Consider the following 23,494-nt stretch of genomic DNA (forward strand, 5'->3'; position numbering starts at 1 on the left):
CTTCTGTGATTGTGAGAATTGTAGCAATACAAAACTAATTCAATGCATTTTAAAATTCAAGCTGGGGCAGGAAAGGGCTTACTGGTTTAAAGCACTTACTCTACTTGCAAACAACCTGGGTTCAGTTTCCAGAAACTTCATCAGGTGTGCATAAGAGCCTGTGAGTGCAGGAGATCCAGCATCTCTTTTGTCTTCTGCACACACACACACACACACACACACACACACACACACACACACACGTATACAGTGCATTTAACTTCATGTAGGAACATACACATACTCATACAGTCATTTAAAGTCAAGCTAATGTTGATCTAATACCTCATAAATGTTTGATAGTCTCTTCTAATTGTTCAGTATAACCTTTCTGAGACCCAGATTATATAACTAGAAAACCAAGATGGATTACCCTCATAATTATTGGAATATGTTTGTCAGTTATTTTCCATTTGTGACAGAATTAGTCACACTTTCTATTTTAAACTACACTGTTACACTCTAGTACATTTTTGCAAAGATTTGAGAGAATCATTATTGGGAGGGTCACAGCCATTGTTGCAAAGTGTCAGATTCATAAATAGTACCAGTGTCCCCTCTATTCCTGGTTATCACTGTAATTGTTCTAAACAACTGCTTTAGTAGCTAAGATATGAGAAGTGTCGTGTTTCCTCTCTGAGATAAAACAGAAAATCCAAGGCTCTTTTCTGCTGTCTCCGTCTTCCTCTCTGTAGTGATTTACAGAGCTTGTGCTGTGTACCTAGAGCATCATGGCTGAGTCAGCAGAAGGAAAGCAGTGTCAGAAGTTACTCTGACATGTCCAGGATGTAGAGAAACTCGGTGATAGGTCTCTGTTGCACTGAATGCTGAGTTGTGGGTGCTCTCTGTTTTACACTGTCTAAACCAGCTTATCTTGAGTATCATAGAAAATAATATTTAAAAATTATGTCTTATTTTATCAATTTAATATGTTAGTGATTGACTGTGTGCATGCAGAAAGCAACTGGGCTTGGGGCCTTTGATTATATGGGAGGAAAGACCTTAGAAAACCATGAATGACAGAACATGTGCTTGCCAAACCTAAGATTCTGGTTTGAAAGCATGATGTCAATAATGTGTGTGATTTTTCTATAAATTCTCATGGTAAAATAAAAATAAATGAATTCATAATATAATTAGCTAGCTTGCAAGCAGAAATCAAATGGGAAGAAATCTTTTAACAATGAGCCTTTCAATAGTGTGAAAACAGCTATTTTGTGACTTCAATAAATGCTAAGAGTAATGAAACCTTTATTTATTCTAATGATATCTGTCTAATTATTCCAATTAGACAAATTGCCCCAAAGCAAGAAAAAATAACAAAAGACAAAAACAGAATAAGGAGGTGGCTTGGTTCTCAATTACTGGGTATGAAGACACAGAGCAAAAATCACATTATAAACCTGACTTTTCTGGGAAGTTAAAACAGCTTTTATGTTATAGGTCTTTTAAACTAAAAAAAAATTGAACTAATGGAATAGGACAGAGACTAGCTATATACGTCTAGAAAGTTGGATACCTGTATATGATCTAGACACATGGAAATGTCTGAAATTAATTCTTAAATAGTGTTAAAAATTATACTAGAAACAAAACTGAGTTTGAACCCCCAAAGCTGATGTAGGAGGGCCCATCCCATTGTTTGTAATGGGGGGGTGAGGGTTTCTATAGCTGTTGGTCCTGGGTTCTCTACAAAAGTGGGTTGAACAAGCCATGTGGACCAAGCCGTCAAGCAGCACCCTTCCATGACTTTTGCATTAGCTCCTGCCTCCAGGTTTCTGCCCTGTTTGTTTCCTGTCCAGACTTCCTCCCATGATTGACTATGATGTGAAAGTATAAGCCAAATACATTTCTTTCCTCCTCAATGTGATATTGGTTATGGTGCCTCATCATACAATAGTAACCCTAGTTAAAACATTCCTTTTCCCCCACTCCCCAATTCCCAAGAAATATAAGGAAACAGGGACAACAGTCCTATGAATGGAGCTGAGAGCACGGGAAATATTATATGGGGAAGGGGAGGGAAATGGGAGGCGGGGAGGAGGTGGAAATTTTTAATAAATAAATAAATAAATAATTAAGAAAATAATGGTTTGAGGGTACCCTGTGTCTCCACAGTCCACTTGTGGAAACAAGAACTAAACTGTATTAAGACTCTGAGATTTTATCTTACATAAACTTACTTTTCTTGACTCATACACTGCTGTAAGCACATTTATTTAGGTTTTCTTTATGTATTACATTGTTTGCTGATAGAGTAAATATGATTGAGAATTTAATGAATGTACACTTGTTCACTTTTAAGAAAATTTACATTTTTGAAATTGTTTTCTCTCCTTGAAGGTCTGTTATACACAGACCTAAAATAAAATTCAACACATTCGACAAAGTCGTAATGATGTGAAAACTGCAGGTGATTATTTTTAAATTTTCCAGTGTCATAGAGAAGTGATCCCTGCTCTCACATATTCACGGAAATAAATGGAACAAGGAACCAATGAGTTATTTAAAGGACTCATTAACTTTCAGATGACCCTATTTGTAACTGAGACAGTTGTGTCCTAGATGTACCCTCCACGAATGATTTATGAGGTTTCCCAGGATTCTAAATTGACTGACATGAAGGGAGGAAAAATATGCCTTAGCCTCTTTTCCTGTGAGGCCCAGGCCGAAAAAAAAAAAAAAGATGTATCTCTTAAATAATTCATGATAGAGTCATTATTTAGCTTTTCAAAACATAATTGTTTTTCTTAAATAGCTTAACATTCTAGGTCAATAAAGGAATAAATTTATAAAAATATTCTAAGTTGTAGCAAGTTTAGATGTAAAGTATTTTAACTTTTTTCGTGGTGGAAATGTCCTTTCTTTCCACAAATAAATAGGCTCCTGCAAAATGGAGAATGTGTTGTTTGAATCTATGCTAAGATCTTGTCTACATCAAGCAATGTTGAATGCCAATCTGTGCTATTTGATCCCAATTTGTAGCTAATCTGCATACGTTATAATTAGATCAGTTCTTATTTTGCCCAAGGACATTATTTGCATCCGTGAACGAGTTCTCACTTTGACTAACAAGAATTTGTTTCTGTTATATCTTTGAAATAAAATGGTAAAGTTATTAATGAAATAACATACTATACCGTGCACACTTGTTCTGGTTCGTGAATAGTGTAACAGTTTATGGAGGTGAACTGGACATACTGAGTTCTTCAGGCAGATCCAAATTAATGCCATAAGGTCTTAAAAGTAGACTGTATTTACTGGCAGTTGTCAATGGGTGGTTGTATAGCCTATGTCCTTCAATGGAAAGCCTTGGTGCAGGGACCAGGGAGGCCTGCAGCGACTAGGAAATGCAGAGCAGTACGTTTTCTATGGGAGCCTCCAGCAAAAAAGTCCAACTTGACCTTGGTTTCAGCTCAAGTCATCATGCTTCTGCTTCAAAGAACTGTAATTTACTCAGTTGAGGTTGCTTCCGGTCACTACCTGTTTGTTCATTTTTTTTATAGATGTAAAAGATGCCCCCCTGTCCATGCCAGACCATTAAAACTATGTAGGATCTCTTTCAAAATGTCCTCTTTACTCCACCATCTGTCTCAGAATCATCTGGGAATAGGAGACTGAGAAAACCGTGGGCATCTCTAAATATAGTTAACGATTAAGCTCATATTAAAAACAGAATCATGAAAAGTCAGTCTGAGGTGTTTGTCCAACTATGCTTCCAAAAGATTTTGTGACCGCATCATAGGGGTGATGCACAGCAATCTTTGTGTCTTTTAGTGCACCTGGAGTATGGGTGTTCACAATTACTCAGATAGTTTGGAGATATACACTAATCAATTTAATAAGTACATGTGAATGCATATGTGTGTGAATGTATGTGCTTTGGGTATATACACACAAGAGAAGCACGTGGAGGTCAGAGGTCAGCCTCAGGTTTAGATTCTTGCCTTCAACCTTGCCTGACACAAGATTTCTCATTTGATGTTTCGTTCACCATGTTATTGAACCCACAGTGATCATGTCTCCATCTCCCGTTTCACTTGACAAACACCGGTATGGCAGAACCACTCGTAATTTTATGTGGGTTCTGGAGATTGGGATACAGTTTCTCACACATACACAGTGTCCTAGTTTGTTTCTCTGTTGGCTGCGCTAAGACAAGGACCAAAAGGAATTCAGAGAGCAAAGACTTTATTTCACCCCACACTTCCAGAATATCACAGTCCATCATTGAGGGAAGTCAAGGCAATGACCTGAAATAAGCGACTGCAACAGGCACCATGGAGTAAGGTTTATTACTGATTTTCTCTCCTTGACTTGCTCAGTTTTCCTTCTTATATAATCTAGGCTCGCCTACCTAGGGAAAGCACTGACCATCATATGCTGGGTCCTCGTCAAACAGTAATCAAGAAAACGCTCCCTTGCCAGGTCCATGGGCACATCCGATGGAGGCAATTCCTCTACTAAGGTTCTTTCTTTCTATGTATGACAAGTTGACAACTGAGCCTAGGCTTGCATCTAATGCCTTACACAACTGAGCCATCTCCCAATGCCCCATTTGCAAAGAGTTAAGAGGGAAGTGGGAGAAGTGTTGGGAAGAGAGGATGAAGGGGAAATTGTGGACAGGATGTAAAATAATTAATTAATTAAAATAGAGATAGATAAATAAATCATGTTTACAATAGAAAAGCACTTCCTTATCCTCTACTATGTCACATTGATATTCATTAAGATGAAATCTGTCAAGAAAATACATGTCAGAAGACAAGTCTCAACATATGTTGAGTTTAATATTTTTTAATTAACAAATCAATTAATTCTTTCATAGTTTTTCTCCCTTCTTCCACTCCTCACAGTCCCTGCCCCCAACTTTCCCCATCATCCATTTCCTTTCCTTCCCTTCAGAAGAGTTAAATATTTTTAATAAGTACAGAGTCTCTTCCATGGATGCCCTCATGTTGCCATCAATTTCACTTAATAAGATTTGCAGAGATTCAGGAGATAGCTGAGTGGCTGACTGGTGAAGAGGCTTTGCTGTTCTTACAAAAGACCCAAGCTTTGATTCTGTCAGTCACACTGGACAGCTCACAATAGCCTGTCACTCTAACTCCTAGGTAATTCATCACCTCCAGCCCCTGTAGGCATGTGAACTCCAATGTACAAACCCTCACACTTGCGTGCATGCACACAAACACAACACACACTCACACACACAAATTGAAAAAGTATAAAAATCTTAAAAGAAAAATTAACAATGTCTACTATTCTGAACTTAGTCCCGACTAATAGCCTAATTTCCACATATATGTACATGTATAAAAGATTTCATAATTTTTATTTTATCTGTCTTAGTGTTTTGTCGGAATGTATGCATGTGCAAACGTGGACGCATGGCTCTCATATGAGTCAGAAGAGAGTTCAGAGCCCGTGGAACTGAAGTAATAGACAGTTATAAACTTCTGTGTGCGTGCTGGCAATCGAACTGTATCCCATGCAAATGCTCTCCAGCACTGAGCCATCTCTCCATTTGAGTCAAAATGTCTCAAATTAGTTGCCACAGAAATCTAATTTATGTTTTTAGTAACTGTGTCTGAGTCATACTTCAAGTGTTTTGCCTTACTTCACAATAATTATCCATAACTGGAAAATATTGTGAGCATTAAAATGGGAAGAGAAAAGTCACCACGACTTTGAAGTTTATTGTCTACAAAATTGGATGAATTTTCTCTTGTGAATTTTGATGAGCAGAGAGTTTAATTTTGTCCCCACCTCATCCTTGTTATGTAATATGCTGGTGATTTGAGGATATTTTTCAAGACCAGACCTCCTCCTGAGGTTGAACTTTGTTCTTATAAATAGACTCAATTGTATTCATATGTTTGGTAGAGGAATCCAATAGCGTGCCTGTTGAGCTGAATGATTAGGGTACTCAGTACTTTGGAACGTCACTCTTGTGTTCAGTGAATAGAGACAATTCTATCTAAATATGGTTTTTCTTCTTGACAATAATTTTTTCTGATAAGCATATATTTTATCTTGCATGCATATGCCACCCTGTCCTAGACAAGTTTTGATGATACTAATTATGGAACTGTGAATGACCTCCTAGTTGTATAAATAAATTCTTTAACCACTAAAAAATAAAAAACCCATCAAGAGTCCCAGAGTAATTCATTATAAGTTATCAATTCATCAGGCAAAACAAATTAAACAAATATGCCTCACATAATCTTTTCCAAATTAAATAAGTTTTAATGTAATATTTTTATCTTTCAAACTGTATAAATATATTTTGATCATATTCATATGCCACTCCTCTGCCTAAATTCCCCAAGATCCACCTTCACCTCTTCACCCCTCCTAAATTCATGTCCTCTTTTTAAAAATAATTTATTCATTTTCATTTTCTTCACATTGGTGTTTTGCCTGTGTGTGTGTTTGTATCAGGGTGTTCAGATTCCTGAAACTGGAGTTAGAGACAGTTGTGAGTTTCCATCTGGGTACTGGGAATTGAATTCAAGTCCTCTGGAAGAACAGCCAGTGCTCTTAACCACTGAGCCATCTTTCCATCCCCCCTTTATATATATACACTTTTATTTTGTGTTTTTGATAGTAACATATACTGAGTACTGGATTAAATAACCTTGTTATAAGTTATAGCAAGGTATTATTCAGCTGAATAATTAAGCTTGCTGCTGTGGGACAGAAATTAACATCACTGGAAATTTCCTAAGGACAGGAGGCCGTTTGGGCTTGTAGAGAAAGGATCCTGGATCAGTGACTGAAGGGTCAGCAAAAACCTTGTGTAAATTATGGTATCTAAGGAAGCACACTGCCTCGCGGGTAGCACAGCCACACTCAGATGACTACCTTCTCATCAGTAGTAGCCAGGTCTGCCACAAGGAATATAAGGGTCCTCCAGACACTACTCAGTCATGTGCTGAGACACAGGCAGAGTCCGGTTGGTTCCCCAAATTTGAATTAATGGTAGAACCTTACCTTCCTGATCAGATCTGCCTTCATATGACAGAGGTTCTAGTTTGAGAGATGAGCAACAGAAACCAGTGGATAAGCGTGTGACCATCCCTCATATCACCCTGCAGTGCCATAAACAAACTCAGACAAGGCACTTTGCTCCTCAGCGGATATTCCTCACCCGCAGAATAAGAATAAAATCTAAGAAGTTTGCTGACTGGGGATGGGTTTACTGAAGTGCTGCTTCAGAGTCCTCTGATCACCAACACTAAGGAAATCTTCAGTAAGCAGCAGATGTTGTGACGTAAGGGTATTAGAACAATATGAAGAAATGGCATACGAGAACAATGTCTCTGTGGATTCTGGACACATAATGTCCTCAGTGATGCTACTTTGTCCTTAGAAATGTCTGCTTAGAGGAACCACTGCATATTTAATGTAGCCACATACTTTTCCAGATCTAGGCATGAGCTGCTGTCATGCACAAGTGTGAATGAATATATATATATCAATTGTGCCTTTCTGAGAACTACATTAATGTTATGGTCCCCTATATATTTGGTAATCATCTATTTTAAAACAATGAAATACCCCACTAGAAATACCAAATATCATCAATATAGAGTTATCAATTCATTAACATAATAATATTATTGGAATCTTATTTTTCTAAATTTTGTATATGTCTGTTTTATGAATATAAAGTGTGTAGATAAACATTAAAAATATTATTGTTCTTTCTGTTTTTCAATTCTAGGAGATTATTTTATCACTATTATGAAAATATACAAAAAAATACAAAAATTATAAAATTAGTGAAATACCAATAAATAAGTCAAAAGCATTTCTAATAAGTAGACCATTGTTTTTAAACATCTTATAATGCATATATTTATACCTTCATGCATAAATAATGGTATTCTGTCCCATATTTAGTACAGCTATATAAATTTTTCTTTCACAATGTGCCCCTAAGATATGTTTAGATATTATCACTGAATAAAGGCGCAGTTCTACAAAAACAGACACTTGTGCATTGTTAAAAACCATATGCATGAAACATGTGTCTAACAAATAGACATTGTAAATGTGGTGCCCATATTGTATAATATAAATATATTTCTTTTAAAGGGACATGGATGTTTTCTATTTCCACTTTTATGCGAATTTTTGTGAAAGCATCTTTCCCCCAAATTTATTGCTACTGTTTGAATTCATTTCCCTGGAGAGAATGGTTGGCTAATGATGCATTATTAACACACTGTCTTTCATGAATCTATCGTTGACTTTTGTCTCTAGCAATGCAGCAGTGTTTTGAAATTACGCACATCAGTGTTCGTTCATCCCGATTTTCTTCCTAGCTGCTGCTGTGGAAAGGTTGTCTGAGCTGCTTTACCCTCTGCTGGTTTCCTGCTTAGACCTTCTTGATGCTTTATAGAGATCGTTCTTTTTGTCCCTCTCTACGCTTTAAACTAATATCATACTACATTTTTACAACTACCTTTAAAAGATGTAATAGAACATAAGAAGACACATTAGAGGCTGACAAGCGTAACTTCCTATTTCAAAGAGTACTTCTCTCTTCTGTTTGCCATATATACGGTGACGTACTGATACATATTACACAAATAGTTAAATGCCACTTCTAATATCTTCTTTGTTATAAAATCCTGAAGCTCAGAAAAAACAAAGCACTAAAAGGCCTTAATCATTTTCCAAGGGTAAATAGCTTCTGCATGACATGTCTACAATTTGTCTGTACTTAACAGTTTCTCTTCTCTTAAGGGCTGTCACATGATGTTCACATTGGGAGACACAGAAACAAATGTTGACTTTGCTAGGAAATCAAAGCAGGTTCTGGCAATTGATTCCCCTGATGCACTGCGATGAGGAAGACATAGTAACTTAGATCTGTGAAAGCCTACACTGATTTTTAGGGTTTTAACATAGTCCTATTATTTTATTCTTTCATTAAAAAGAATCAACTTTTTTTTTCAAGTTGAAGGAACGTTTACAAAATCAAGAGGAAGTTAGAATGGAACCTAGGTTGTAGGTGAATATTTTCAATTCTTATCTAAGAAAATATTGTACTGAAGGTGTACTAAAATACAATAAAAAATGATGATAAATTGGTGGCCTTCAAGCAATCCTGAGATCAGAAACCTGGGGTCGCCTGGCATACACGCTCCGTACCTCTTGAAGGTTGACTAGTGTCACAGGTCATTGACTTGCTAGACTGGATTAAGCCACCTTGGCCATGACATCACTGTTTTAGAGGTTTCCCGTCATTTTTTTTTTTCTGTCCACAAGAGGTTAGCCAGAGGTGTCTATCTTCTGGCAAATGCATGCCACAAGAAAACAAATAGCATCCTATTCCTTGGATTCTATGTTCAGAACAGAGGCACTATCACTTCACCCCATTGTCTTTCTAAAACAAAGTCTCATTACCTAATGCATAGCCAAGGACTGGCTAATACCACCACCCCGTCTGTTAGAATGAGTAGAAGGTCATGTGGCCAAAAGCACCATAAAAGCAAGCGGTTTGGTTTGAAAATGTGTTGTTTCACAGCTAAGGTATAACCTGTAGATTTTTGTTATCGTTGTTGTTGTTGTTGTTGTTTGATCAACAGCCAAGAGGAGACATTTTACTTTCCCAGGGGAAGGAAGGAGGCCGTTGAATTTCTGGTTAGGTACTTTCTTGCTGTAGAATTATTTTGCTTTTCTTTTGAAGGACCTCTTTCGCTCATGTGTGTTTGTGGTTTCAGTTTCCAGGGCTAAATCCTCTCAGTGAGTGACTCATGAAGTCAGTCACCACTCTGTCCACCCACTCAACCTCACACCAGGAGACCAAAGCAAGGGTTGCTCTGTCACACAAGCGTGACAACCAGAGGCCAAAATTCTTATTCAACTTCTTCCAAAAAAGCATGTCATCAAGTTTTTAAAAGACCATTTGTAAATAATTGTGTGCATAAAAAAAATAGCCTGCTTGCTGGGGAAAGAGATCCTGTTGGGACTAGCGCTCACCCACAGTGAGGCAGGCAGAAATAAAAGATGCTGTTCGGAAGCCCCGTGAAGATAGAAGGCCGGAAACGTCTCTAGTGGCCGAAGGGGGAACAGATTTTGTCTGAGAAGATAAGTCAGCTAAATGGAGAGTGAGAAGAGCTCTCACAGGAGCCAAATTTAACACACAAATGATGGAAATGTTCCCGCAGGAGCCCGTTTGGGAAGGAGTAAGGAGATAAGCTTGACCCGAGAGGCCGGTGGGGGAAGGACAAAGAGGCTGGCGAGGCTGGACAAGTTAGCAACAGTTTCAAGGTGTACAGGGGTGGGCTGAAATAAAAAAGTCTCCAAAGGAAGTTGGGGTGTTTATGAAGGTCAAAATTAACGTTTTCTTCCTTTGCCTTGCATTCCAGGAAGTTTTGAAGCACAATCGATGGGACAGCCTGTAAGGTGACAACGGGAAGCGCTCACCAAGAGACACCTTTGCTGCTGCAGGTAGGGGACAGAAAATGCTCTCTTGTGGCATAGACTCCCCAGCTTGTGTCTGACGTCATGTAAAGCCCACATCTCCTTATGGAGATTATTATTTCTTTATATTCTTCTAGCCAAATTGAGAGGAAAGCAATATGAGAGAAAAATAAAAACGCAAGCAAGTAACATTTTTTTCAATGCCCTATCTTATGGAGTACTATTTCTTGACTGTGGAACATGCTTTAGAATAATGAAGGGCATATCTGTAACAATCCTATGTTTTTATATGTTCTTTTAAAATTTAACTTAGTTTTATTTTTTTTTTCATTTTGGAGAACTTCATACTTACATGCAATGAAATACAGTCACATCTAGCCCATATTTCCTCCCTTTAACGTTCCCAATATTTGCCCTGACGTGTACCGTCTCGTATCATATGTCTATCATGATGGCACACAGCCTCTATGTGCATAGATATGGGACCATCCACTGGAGCTGGAGAAACCTACCAGTGGTCACCCTTCGAAAGAGAACAATCACCCCTACCGGGTTTGGGCTGGCTTGCCATTGCACCAGTCTTGTACTAGTAACCAACGCTACTGTCAGTTCATTACCAAAACAGCGGTGCCACGTCTAGACTACAGCATCTCCCAGGATGCCATCCCACCCTCCAGCTCTTACATTCTTACCTCCTTTTCCTCTGTGCTCCTGAACACTCATGACAGTGGGAATAACATCGATATCCTGTTTAGGGCTGAGCAATCCAACCAGTTCGGCTTCTCTCCACTGACTGCCTGCCGTCCAGGGCAAAAGGTGTTTTGCAAACCAAAGCTGTGAGGGTATACGTAAACATTTAGAAAGCATTTTGATCTTTCAGTAAAATAACAATAGCAGTTCTGCCTTAGGGCACATGATCTTCCCAGCCGCTGGCTTTTGATGAAGATTACTGCATCAGGCATGAAATCCATCCTGTGCTTAGTTACCCATTCCACTCACGCTACTGCTGCATCCCTAAGCATACCATGCTCTGCAAGGTGATAGTCAGCATTCAGTGCCCAGAGCTGATTCAAACCACTCATGTCTTTCCCTCCACTTCAACCTGTCTAACACCTTCCAGCGCTGTGATCTGAACAGTATGAGTCTGATTTCTCCATGCATGTTAAGTGTTCAGCAATGGGGTCTTGCCATGTAGTCATGGGCAACTTAGGGCAGTAGCTGCAATAACTGCTGTATTTTGGTTGCTTCTGGGACCTTTTAGGCTGTAAATTCTAAGAAGGTGACCCAGGCTTTGTCCTGCGATTTTCACTTAATAAATCATGTCATGCAGGAGAGAAACTGTGTATACATGTATGGTAATTTCAACCAAGCTATTTTTTAAAGTTCCATTTTAAAATTAACTTGAAAACTATTGAGTTGCCATAGAGCTTTTATAGATTTTTGGTCTGGGTTAAGACACCTGTTATCCCAATCTCTCTCATTATCCCCTCTCATCTCCACGTAGTCCTTGAATGCTCAGAATTGCTCCATGGTTTTCAATTTCACTTGTGTTCCATTAGCCCACCTTACATTTTTAGTTTGGTTGAGATAGTAGGCTGCCATATGAATTTTTAGTCAATAGATTTTTGATTGCCAATTAAAGCACCAGTGTGTTACTTAATCTCCAGGAGTTTGCATACTCCCTGAGTATTTTACGGTTGTTGTTATCTACTTCATTCTATTGTAGCAAATAGAATCCTAGATTATGTTTCAATTTTGGAGACATTTCTTTGGGAGCTGAGAAGAATGTGTATTCTTTAGTGTTTGTGTGAAATGTTCTGTAGATGTTTGATAGATTCATTTGATTTAGGTTGTCATGCAATTCAATGTTTTCCTGTTTCTTTACATTCAGATGGCATGTCTGTCTTTGTAAAAATCTATCAGGAAAGCCCTGTAGACCCAAATAACTAAATTTGAGATATCTTTTTCCTTATAGTAGCTAGGTATGAAGGTCTGTCGTGATAGGCCTAAAGTGTTTCAGGAAACAGCTTCTGGATCTTAAAGTGCACAGAAAACCTCACCGTTGCTTGTAGATGAACTGCAGTAATCTATTGGGGGAATTTGTAGCAATTTTTCTGAGTGTGTCAGGAAAAAATGTATCCCATAATCTTGCTTGCTAGACTGACTAGGTTTAGACTACTAAGTCATGAAAGGAATGTGACAGTTGGGCAGAATGGTTTGTTTCCTACTACTATAGTTTGCTCTGGAAGGTAACTGATTACTGTACATGAAGACAGACATGTGTTTAAAGGTATTTGTAAAGATCAAAAGACCATGACATTATTTTCCATTATGTAATTAAACTTTTGTACTATTTATTGTCCTTGAAATTATTTGGTTAGGGCTGACAATTTGTCACTACATGACCAGTTTCACTCACAATGGTGGAGATGGCTATATTTAAACCTGTATCCCATGATTTACTTTATATTCATAGACCCCCATAAGGTTCATAGTAAATGTTCCCTGTTGAAGCACTGTAATCTTTGGATTACTGATAGATTTAGATCATGGGGTTCAATGAAGTAAAAAATAAAGGTAAGGGTTTTTTCCTAATAAATACAGGAAAGTCTGGGATTTTAAAAATAACAATTTACCAGATGTGAAAGCTTCAATGCAATCTTCATAAAAGTCAAAGAAAGAATTTTAGGGGCTGGAGATGTAATTAGCAGTTAAGATTATGTGCTACTCTCGTGGAACACCATAGTTTGGTACCCAACACATATGTTAAATGACACAAAACTGCCTACAACTCCAGCTGCAGTGAATTGAAAAGCATTTTTCTGGTCCCCAAAGGCACTTGTACACACATGGCATAAACACACACAGAGACACAGGCACACATAGGCAAACATACACACACACATACATTCATACAGACACACACACAGACAGACACACACACATACATTCATACATACACACACACACATACATACACACACACATTAGAGTGAAGAGGGAGATTTTATTCTTGTGGTTTTTGAAGGAATTTCTATGTACATACTGTAAAATGATTTAGAGGAAGTCAGTGTTCACTAGATTAGATTACACTTGGAGAAATATTGTCACAGAACACTTGGGACCATACCTTTGTCTGGGACTAATGACAATGTCCCACCAGACAAGATAGCTGCACATGAGCAGGGAACAGAATGATGCGGAAGGAACAAACACAACGTTCTATCAATCACACAGTTTATTTTTGTTGTTCCACACAACTTCTGTTGATGATATTAGATGGAATAATGTTTATTAAAAATGACAGAACAATACAAAATATATTTTTATACAAGTAATTAAAACACTACACCAGTCCTGTAGTATATTGGTTAACACTCTGGACTCTGAATCCAGAGATCCAAGTTCGTATCTCAGTAGGACCTGTTCCTGGAGGAAGAGACCTGATCAGTCATTCTCACCAACCCAGTCCATGGAAATCAATACAAGTGGACTGCCCATGCATGCTTCTTTTTTTATTTCAATTAAAATACTGTGACCGTATCTTTAAATGATTTAGAATTTGAACTGAATAATGCTATTAATTTCTTTTACAGAATGAAAGACAACATTTGTCAGTGAATGCCCAGGGTTGTGGACGTCCTTTTTCAAATACCCAATAGTGAAAACACAACCCAGTCTCAAGGACCATAGTGGCATTGTAGCTCTCTAAAATGATTTCTTGTAAAATTCTTGTTTTTCACACTTAATGAATCAATCGTGTTAGCTTAACGTTAGGTCCAGAATAGCTGCTTCTCAAGTCATTCATTTCCTTTATCTTTGATTAATGGAATTTTCAGCAATGTGTGCTGGGAATTTGTCAGATGATGGGGCTTTGCTGAAAGGGAATTTCGACAGCTGTGCTGGGACTCCAACGGCCATGCTACTTTGCTGGCCTTCAGAGGCAGCTTGGTGATCTGTGTCAGAACACTTCATCCATTTCCCACAAGCTGGTTGCTCAGAGGAACTACCCACACTGTGGTTTACTGGGTACCATTTTCATTTTTCACATCTCCTCCATCTTTGTCATGTTTCCTAACGACTGAGAACTTCACGGGTGCGGCCACCGTATGAGAAGAACACTAAAGATGCATAGACCTAACGCCCTGGAACCCTGAGGAGAGTTTACATGTGACAATCACCTCCTTATATTAGCTGGTTGAAAGGGAGTTTCATCCTAAGATGTGATGTACACTTACCCAGCAATCAAAGGTTGGACAAGGATATCCATGATAGCTACTAGAGAGAACAAAAGAGAATAGAAAATGCTACACATTTTGTAAATATGTAAATATCAGTAGCTATAGAGTTCTGTACATACAGAAGAGAATTCTATATTCTAGGTCCTCACGGTAAGACACCATAATTGCAGTGAAAGATAAGAAAAGAGAAGAAGACTCATTTGCATATGTGTATCTGCTATGGCCCCTATCATAAACTGTTACCCAACTTTGACAAATAGAGAGCTTGTTCTCACTGGGAGTTGCCGAAGTCTAAATTCTCTTCCAATATTCATGGCCAGCTCAGTCTTGAATGACAAGGTGAAGGTAACAATTGCCAAGTATTTGTTGTGTGTAAAACGGAGAGGATTCTTTCGTTTTGTCTTTGCATTCATTCAATACTGTTGGGAGGATAGTGTCGATGTTATTTTCACTGGTAACTCAGTCTTAAAGATATGAACTTACGTTATCACACTAGTATAACAAATGAGCTGCTATCTCAGAGAGATGGGTTTCAGTAAATAACATATACAGACGTATATGAGAAGCCTTACAATCTGAACTTAATGCAATTAAAAAGCAAGCTGAAGAAGTGAGTTCTAGGCACATATGAAACAGAGAGTACAGTGATACCAAGCTTGGTAAGGACCAAGCTACTCCTCTCTTCCCAGTCCAGCATTGTCTATAGGAAGCAGCAATGATGGACAGCACATCTTCCTCTCTCACGTCCCCCTTTTTTACTGTTCAGCCTACATAAGGTGCTTCTTTGAAATTAATATGCCATTTTAGTCCACATGGATTGATAGCAGGGAGGGCTCTTGAGATTCTCCTTGTTATTTATGCTCTGTTACAGAAGGCTGAACGTTGAGAAGCATCTCATAAAACTCATTGTTACACAGATCTCATTAGTAGAAAGAGTTCTTTAATTCATTTAGTTCACTCGTCCCATCCAATTATGCCCATTTATTCACTTCAGTACTTTATTACTTCATCTTTGCAATATCTAAATCATTTGTTCAGTTAAAAAGTAGCTGCATTTCCTTGTACACATGTATAGTTTTGTAACTACTGTTGAATTTCCTGGCATTAGCTTTCTCTTTTTATTTTTATTTGTTTCATTTGTCCCTCTAGTTTTGTAGTAACATTCAAGTACTTTTTTAAAAAGGCATTATCTACTTAATATAAGTCTGCCAAGGGTTAGGGATGTCTAAGGTCCACAGGTTGGACTCCCAGGCAGGGCACCAGAACACACTTCTACTGTAGCTATCTCTCCTTTGGAATATGGTCTTCTGCAGGACTCACTTGCTGTGACTTACCTTGCCATTATTTCCCAAACTGCAGACAATAGCTTATTTTTGCATGCCAAACTTTCAGAGTTATGCTTGGCCTTTTATTTGTTGCTTTTCAACCATTCTTGGGATCTACAGGGAACCAATTAATACTAATTAGAACCAGAGATGAAAGTCAGTTAATTGTAAAACATGCCCAAATTACAAAATTTTCCAGGATTATACAAAGTAAATTCCATTCACCTTCCATGAAGAAAAACAAAGCCACCTTAGTTCTAGCCAAATACTGTGAGAGTCCTGTGGAGAGAGATCGTCCATTGTCTTCATGCATGTATGATTTGATCACTGGGCCCAGATAGAGTCACATTATTAGACAAGCAGGTGTTGTTGGGGGAACATTATCACCCTAAGTGGTGTGATGTCTTTTGAACTTCTTATGAAAGCATGCACATATATGTGTATGGATATATTGGGGGCAGAAAATGTTTCCCTTAAACATTTTTGAATCATCACTGCTATTTTTTATTTCTTCCATATTCTAACTCTAAGGAAGTATACTCCCTTCTTCTTCTCAGGTAAAGTCCCCTCCCCATGATAGCATTTCCCCCTTCCTAGCACCTGTTGCCCACCAGCTCTCTCTCCTAAATTTCTTCTGTTACCCACCATGGTCCTTTCTTACTTTCCTGGTTTCTGCGGTGGCTCCAGGCTGTGTATTCACATCTTAAGATTCAAAGCCGGAATCCACAGGTAATAGGCCACTCAAGCTGTGTCTTTCTGGGTCAGAGTTACCTTACCCAGTATATATTTTAGTTTCATTCGTTTACCTGCAAATTACATTTCCCTACAGCTGAATAGAATCCACTCTGTAGATAATGTGCATTTTTATTATCCACTCATCAGTTTAAGAATACTTCTTGCCCCAGTTTTCTAGTTTTTGTGAATAGGTTTCCAATGAACATGGCTGTGCAAGAATCTGATACGCAAGATATAAAATCTTTAGGGTCAGGGGAAGGAAAGAAAATCTTGTTGACTATCTCTTCAAAAAATGTCTTTTTCTTTCTGGAATGATAAAACATACCAATTTCCTAATTATTTTCTCATGTTTGTTGCCAAAAAGCTTTCTCTTTCATAGTCATTTCTCTTTCCTACCATATATAGTTAATGCAGTATTAATTGATTCAGTATTTGCAAAAATAACCTGATTTGACCTTTCTGATAATTTTGTATAGCATCATATCTTTTGGTTTATGTTACATCCCATTCTTCTATTTTTCTTTTCTTTTAGAATTGAGTGTCTGATGTTTTCTTTATATTGGAAAAGATGTCAGTGAAATTGCACATGGGAAGCAATGACAACAACCAAGTTATACCTTTGCTTATAGCAATTTAATTTCATTTTATTACTGTTGAGTAGTAACAACCTGTCTTAGCATATCCTGTTTCCTTTTCCTCCTGGCTAACCTTCTAGTTTTCTTGTAGCTTAATGTAAGCTACACATGGGTTAGTGAATATTCTTAACATGATTCTTACAGTAATATATAATAAATAGTGTATTTTAAAATACAGTATTCAAGAGAAAAATGCAGAAATGAAATATTATGCCAAAATTTGATTCCTTGTATTTTTAAAAGCAATTCATTGTCATAAAATTTTAAAATTTGTAATTTGGAAAAATTACTGTCCATTTGAGTACCTGACCTAAATGTATCATTTTGTCTATTCTTTTGAAAGTTGAGCACATTAGCACTATATTGGCTAATTAACTGTGCAGTCCTGAGTGATGCCAAGGTGCTCCAAGTTGATGTGGAAACACAATGAGAAACACAGGGATACTTAAACAATTATACTCTCTTTCAGTAAAGTGCCTTCCAAATCTATTGGGTGAGAACCTAGCAGTTTGGGGGCATTTGAGAATTAATTTTCAACATGAAATATGAACTTGTAACAGTTTTGGTATTCATTAAAGACATAGGACAAATTTTATTGTCTTCTCTTTGATGTGTATGGCATCATCCATACCTGGAATTTCAGAAATTCCTTTATCGATAAGGGTACTAAAAGGAATTCCAAGTTGAAAATCATTGTGAAGGCCTAGGAAATAAATTTTGAACATTAAGATGATTCATAAAAAGACAATTCTGCTTCTCGCGTCTATTTAAAGGTAATTGAGAAAGACAATAGTAAAATTGAATGTCCTGATGGAAATCCTTTTTTATTTATACTTCCTGCTATGTGTCAAATTTACCTATTTAAGCAATCAGCAGTTGCTCAAGCCGTACGTTCTTCCTATTAAAATGCTTTTTATAAGGTCTTGATTTCATAATGATCTAGTTTTTGCCTTATGGAGTTCAACTTCTAGTCTTTAATAAATTTCTTCTAAACTCATAGTTACAATTTTAAAAACACATTTCAGGAACTTTCATGTTTAAAGATACTTCTAAGTTTACGTCGTCAAGTGCAGGCCACTTCGCTACAAAATAGTCATAAATTATGGCAAAGAGAACTATTGATGCTGTTATAACCAGAGCAAGTGAGTAAGGACAGTTTTGGGTTTGATTCTTAGATATATTTTAGGAATGAAATTAGTTAGTATTGATATAGAACAGTTAAAGGGCTATATTTCCTTAAAAATAACTTTCTAAAAGAAGAAGTTAGGGAGTCATGATAGCCGTGTCCTTTGAGCTCAGCATTCCTGAGATGGGGACAGATGGGTCACCACGTCTTTGGAGCAAACCTAGCCAACAAGATGAGTGCTAGGCCACATAGATTTATATAGCAAGACTCAGTCTCAAATAAGTTAATTAATTAGAAACAAAATGGGGAAGTTAAATGCATTAAATAACTGTATCACTATAACTCACTACTATATTTTTCTCTTGAAAATTTTATCGGTGGGTAGACATTTGGAATAACTACAATAATTTTCAGGAGGAAATTATAAGGCATTTAATACTCAAATATGAAAATACCAATGACATTTATTGTGACAATGAGGAAATTTGATTCGTAGACACAATGCATTAATTCGAAATGAAGAAAAAGGTCACTGTAATTTTGTTTCCTCTTCTAGCGTTTCTAAAGACTTTTCCCAACTTATTTGATTTTAATGTAGATTGCTTCCATTTATGATATTCTTAAGACCAGGGAATTATTGTTACTATTAAACTGTTTTTCATTCACAGGACAGAGATGGCGCAAGGCTACCTTTAATGGGAGGCAGAGGCAGGCGGTTCTCTGTGACTTCAAGGCCGGCCTGGTCTACAGAATGAGTTCCAGGACAGTTAAGGCTCCACAGAGAAACTTTGTCTCAAAAGAAAAATCATTTTTCATTCACATTATACTGGTCAAATAAACTAGATTGAAGAATCACATTCCCAAGTACTTTTAAATAGGTATTTTCCATGTTCTTTTTTTTTAAACCTTTTAACTAGGTAATCAATAGTCTCATCTTTCTTTAATTTCATCCTTAACTTGATAATTTACGTGAAATACACAAAATATTCCTCAATAGGAGGAACATAATGTTAACAGTACAATTCACTGCAAATTAAGATTTACTGAGAAATTACTGATAACAGCAGCGCAAAAATTGGCCTTTGACTTGATGAACTATGACTTTTTAATAAATATTTACAGGTGCAAATATTAAAACTTTATGATCTTGGTTTTCCATTAACTTATTGCTATCTTAATTTAGAGAATAAATAATACCCTGTTTCTTTTTAATGCAGTTGGTATTTTAAAATTTACCATAATAATGTGTTCTCTCTATGTTTATTAGTTTTTCTTATTAAAGGCATACTATATAACTGTGCCTATGATATATTGTAGACATATAATGGATGTAATATTACAATATTTCATTAGTGAAGGCACATAATCTGGTAAGAGCTACCATTTCTCAGAGCCCAAGGCCAAGAAAAAGGAACAAACAATTTAAGAGAATGAATATATTTTTTATTCATATACATATGTGGAATATGAATAAAAATTATAATTTTATGTCACTAGATGAATGAAAATCTACTGTTGTACAAAATGGGCCTCCAACTTCAAAGCAACATTGTTTTTCTTATAATAAACTGTGAAACAGTGAATGTCTGGTTTCTGGTCAAAGACGTTTCCGCTCTGATCCTGTGGATCTTCTGACAGATTCCATTCTGTATACTTAATTTCCCTGAGAATCTTTCCTGGAAGCGGTCTGGACTGTTCTTGTCCAGTCATGAAGGTCTGGTATGCACATGTTGCACACTCTTTTATTCTGCAGAAGTTGCCTAAGAAGATAATATTTTCTGATCATTTGAGAGTAAAATATATCTATTAAAGTTAATAATAGCAATACATTTTTATTAATTTTGAAGGAATTAACTGATAAACACATGTTCATTCTGGATATTTTGTAACTATACATTTTTCATAAGAAATACCAGTTGTAAATTCATTTGTTCCTTGAGGGATAATTGCATATTTTAAGCTCAGAATATATAGCATTTCGAAGGAACACACATAGTAAAAGCCGAGTTTCAAATTCTTTCCAAACCACTGAGAAAAACAATGATGAGTTGGTACAATTCATACTCCTACCTTGTCAGTTTGGCAGTGGTACCCTCTCCCTGGCAATCTACTGTACATATGATTTCACATCAACCAGGACCTTAAGATGATTTCTTTTTATTTATAAATATTTCTTTAATGAAAATATCTTGGTTCCTGGCAATTTAAGAGAATGGTCTAAGAAAAGAAATGAAAGCAGAAATGGAAAATTAAAGGGGAAAAATGGCCCAGATATACATGCAAGAATCTGTAGTAAAATGTGAATTAAAATGCATATTTCTTTATCTACTACTCAAAAGAGTATGAGGTGAAATAAACACACATATTTCTCTAAGGTTAATTCACTGGGGAGTGAATTCAGAGGAGAAGCTATGTCTTCACACTGAGGAAGCTATGACTAGTGCTTTTTAGTTTGTCCCTTGAGGTCCAGGAAAACTGTGATTTTGTGCCATTATTATTGTTGATTTACTTCTGAAATACTCACAATATCTTTCTGATAATATTTTATTTTGCAATAGATCACAGTGACATTTTTACTTCTCTATTTTTTAGTACATTAAACTTACAGGGTATAAAGAAGATTAGCATTATTCTGTAGTGATAACATATGTTCTCAGTGGATAACTGACACATAAAAGAAGAAAGCGTAATTTAATGATTCAATTTCAGTGCTTACAGCTTAACATACAGTTTGACAATAATATAAAATCCCCAATCAAAATGGACATAAATGCTCATACACAAAACTACTTCAAGTTAGCCCCCAGATTTTATGACATCTTAATGCTGTTATTATCAATGCTTTCTTAGTTTTCCCTCAAAACTCACTCTACAGAAAAAAAAAACAAAAAAAAAACAAAACAGCATTGTGAAATGTGACTTCAGATTCTGTAAACAGCATAGGCTATCAGTTTCTATTTCTAAATGAAAACACATTTTCTTCATATTCCATGTTAATTTTATTAATCCATGTTGAACTTTGAAGCTTCATATCTTCTGTATATATAAAGTAGGTAGTGTTATGGAAATACATTGGGAATCTACAAAAAATACAGTGGGATAACTTGCCTCACAGAGAAGTTTATCTTAAGTTAAAACTTTGATCAGGATTATATTTATTTTATTTCAAAGTGTTCTGAGATCACGTACAACTATTGGCCCAAAGAGAGAAAGGATGAAGTGTTCATGTATATAACTATATTCCACACTTACAGTAAATTTTATTACTCGTTAAGTTGATGTTTCTCCTTACAAACCCAAACATTTTCCTGTGGCTTTGCCTGCGACGCGCTCCCTGACCAGCAGGAATGGACGGTCACAAAATCAAGAATCCTTCTCAATCACAATTTATTAGAGCTCCTTGCTTGAAAGGGGGAATGGGGAACAGGGATGACGAGAGAGAGTGAAAAATCCAAAGACAGCCGCTTTTCTAGGGTGAGAGGCTCGAATGCTGATTGGTTGATGCCATTCTACTAGGATCCAAGGCCACGGGACAGGTCAGGAGACCGAGTCTCTTGAAATGCAAAACAAGGCTCCAGCACACCGGCCTAAGGCGGCAACATCAAAGGATATGTATACCTCCAGGCTGTAGGAGTGCTGGCACTATCTGGCCAAGGCCACATCCAGGCGGCTCCCTACAGCTCCTCCTTTTATTGTCTTTTAGAGCAATAAGGCAAAACTATTTTCCAATCTGGTCCCCACCTCATGATGTGTGGACTGATTAAAGAAAAGAAAAGCAAGACACACCCTTCCCGTGCAATGGGACAATTACTTCCCTGGGAGTGCTAGGGCTGTGTCTGCACACCCTCCGCCTATGCATACCTTCCTCTGTGCCGTGGGACTATCTGGTCCCTAGAGGGTGCAAAGGCTATGCATGGCTAATTGCCTGTGAGCTCTTTTGAGGCTGAGAGCCAAACCTGGGGTGAGGATACACATTCCAAGACTGCCAAGGCTTGTGCCACAAAGACCTTGTCCCTCCTCACTTGGGCTAGCAGGTAGCACACCAATCAAAGACATACAGCACTTCCACCTAGACACAGCATGCCAAGGATATCTCTGCTCCCACCCATCCCCAAGGAGGGAGAAAGGCAGAATAGAGTCAGTCAGAAAATTGTTAAGAGATAAGAGGTTGCACAGGGTGCTGCTCAAGGTGATAACGTGAAACAGTTGCTCTTGACACCGCCCAGAGGGTCATCACTGGCACGAATCTTCCACAGCAGGACACTCAGCATCCACTGGATCATCTTTCTTCTTTATTTCTCTTGTCAGTCTCGTTGGCACCCAGATTGGATCTTCACGATTCTGAGGGAAAATGCAAATTGCTCCCCTGGATCTGGTAATTACCTGATCCGGTCCACACCATTTATTAATCAATACATCCTTCCACATGACCAAATCTCGCTCTGTAGAGCTTTCAAACAGGGCATGCCTGTCTGCTGCTGTTTTTCCAGCAATATTTTGAATTAAAAAATTAAGTGTAAAGAGTGCAAGAGAAATCCTTTCTCTGGGGGAAGCTGCTATAGCTATTCCCCCTTTTTGCTTTCGCAAAATTTCCTTTAAATTTCTATTTGCTCTTTCTACGATACCCTGGCTTTGAGGATTGTATGGTAGGCCAGTGGTATGTTCAACTTGTAATTGCTTGCAAAAGGCTTTAAAGCCCTGTGAGGCATATACTGGGCCATTGTCGGTTTTTAAACGACTTGGCTTTCCCCAAGCTGCCCAGGCCTCTAAGCAATGCATTTTTACATGAGTTACCTTTTCCCCTGCCAGTGGGGTGGCATGAATTATTCCAGAGCATGTGTCCACCGACACATGAACATACTTTTGTCTGCCAAACTCCGAGATGTGAGTCACATCCATTTGCCAGAGTGAGTTTGGCTTTAACCCCCTGGGATTTACCCCAATATGTGG

The 23,494-nt window shown here is 37.5% G+C and overlaps 1 protein-coding gene across 1 annotated transcript in view; it reads left to right on the forward strand.

Annotated features, from left to right (window-relative positions):
- Positions 1–23,494, forward strand: part of Sema3a (semaphorin 3A) — a 475,159-nt gene that overhangs the window by 98,600 nt on the left and 353,065 nt on the right. Inside the window, exon 2 of the mRNA XM_085684250.2 lies at positions 10,428–10,509. The gene's annotated coding sequence lies outside the window, so the exon portion shown is untranslated. The remainder of the gene's footprint in view (positions 1–10,427; positions 10,510–23,494) is intronic.

This window comes from Myodes glareolus, chromosome 27, assembly GCF_982192425.1.
Source record: "Myodes glareolus chromosome 27, mMyoGla1.1, whole genome shotgun sequence".
NCBI classification, from domain to species: domain Eukaryota; kingdom Metazoa; phylum Chordata; class Mammalia; order Rodentia; family Cricetidae; genus Myodes; species Myodes glareolus.